This window comes from Urtica dioica, unplaced genomic scaffold (assembly GCF_054948205.1).
Source record: "Urtica dioica subsp. dioica isolate 48M unplaced genomic scaffold, U.dioica_male_clone48M_v1_H2 Urtica_dioica_male_H2_contig_16, whole genome shotgun sequence".
In the NCBI taxonomy this organism is placed as follows: Eukaryota; Viridiplantae; Streptophyta; class Magnoliopsida; order Rosales; family Urticaceae; genus Urtica; species Urtica dioica.
Genome location: NW_028297218.1, coordinates 168,136 through 170,000, shown reverse-complemented (window position 1 = coordinate 170,000; position 1,865 = coordinate 168,136).

The window sequence follows — 1,865 nt, the reverse complement described above, 5'->3', positions numbered from 1 at the left end:
TAATTAAAACCAAAATATAATTTTTTTTCTTTGAAGAAGAATTTTTAATAAAAACATTTTGTTTTTTAAAATAAATTCTTGAAAATCATTTTTTTTTAAAAGGCTCCGCGTGTTGGCCGCCACGCATCCTCGCCGCCCTCCTCCGCCGCCCAACGAGTCCATGTGTGAAAGGCCCACAAATCATCGGCGGCGGAGGCCACCGTTCAATGGCTCCGTGTGTCCAGTGGCCCCCACACATCCTCGCCGCCCTCCTCCACCGTCCCACTTCTCAGTGTGTCCAGGGCCCACACATCAACGCCGCCCTCCTCCACCATACCACTTCTCCGCGTGTCCAGTGGGCCACACATCCTCGCCGGAGAAAAGCCACCAGCCATACTCATCCTCACAATTCCGCCGGAGCAAGGCAGCGCACGGTGGCGCCACCCTCTCCTCCACCCTCTGCCGGAGAAACACAACGCCGTGTTTCCATTAGCCTACAAATCCCCGCCATTTTCCGTCAAATCCGTCAAAAAATTCCGTCGCACCACCGCCGGAGCACGGCGGCCCATGGCGGCGCCGCCCCTTCCCGTCAAAACCCGCGTCGCCGTGTGTCCCAAGCCCACACATCCCCGCCGCGGTCGAGGAATGACTCGATGAAATGGGCCAGCCGGGCCCGCCATGGCCCAGTCCCCAGCCCACCCAAGGAACCACCCCCCCCTAAAGATACAAACGAACATTTGGCCATCTGACACCAGTAAACATTAAAATGGCTGAGGAGGGGTACAAAAATATTTTCTGGGAAATTTTATTAACCTCTGTGAAGTATTCTGATGCCCTAACCCACTTTCGCCATTCGCCCCACTGCCGCCGCTCGAGCATGACTCGAGCATTTCTCTCCCGTCCCTCAAGCTGTGACTCGGCCATTGATCGAGCGTGCCTCGAGAATTTCTCGGCCGTCTCTCGAGCATTTCTCGGCCATCGCTCGAGCATTTCTCGGCCATCGCTCGAGCGTGCCTCGAGCATTTCTCGCCCGTCGCCTCGGCCATTGCTCGAGCGCGCCCCAGCATTTCTCGGTCGGCCATCTCTCGGCCATCGCTCGACCGTGCCTCGAGCATTTCCCTCCCGTCGCTCGAGCATGACTCGGTCATCGCTCGATCATGCCAACGATCGAGCGTGCATCGGCCATCGCTCGAGCATGCCTCGGCCAGCGATGGAGCATGCCTCGGCCATCCTCTAGCATGCTCGAGCATTCCTCGGCCATGCTCGAGCATGCTCGAGCATTTCTTTCCCGTCGCTCGAGCATGCCTCGGCCATCGCTCGAGCATGCCTCGGCCAGCGATGGAGCATGCCTCGGCCAGCGATGGAGCATGCCTCGGCCATCCTCTATCATGCTCGAGCATTCCTCCCGTCGCTCGAGCATTCCTCGGCCATGCTCGAGCATGCTCGAGCATTTCTCTCCCGTCGCTCGAGCATGCCTCGGCCATGCTCGATGCTCGAGCATTTCTCTCCCGTCGCTCGAGCATTCCTCGGCCGTGCTCGATCATGCTCGAGCATTTCTCTCCCGTCGCTCGAGCATGCCTCGGCCCGTGCTCGATCATGCTCGAGTATTTCACTCCCGTCGCTCGAGCATTTCTCTCCCGTCGCTCGAGCATGCATCGGCGGCTCTAACGTTTTCTCACGAGCCTTCAACCCATTATTTTACCTCACTAGACTTGCCTCCGCCTTGGTTCTTAACCTTTTAGGGAGAACATTCATATTCCAACAAATTTTCATCCACGGAAAATTTTTGGTCGCCGGAAAATTTTCCGGCGGGCGGTCGCCGGAGCTCCGCCGCCGGCGGGGGGTCACCGGCGGTCGGTCGCGACTTGTCGGGTCAGCCCGGTCAT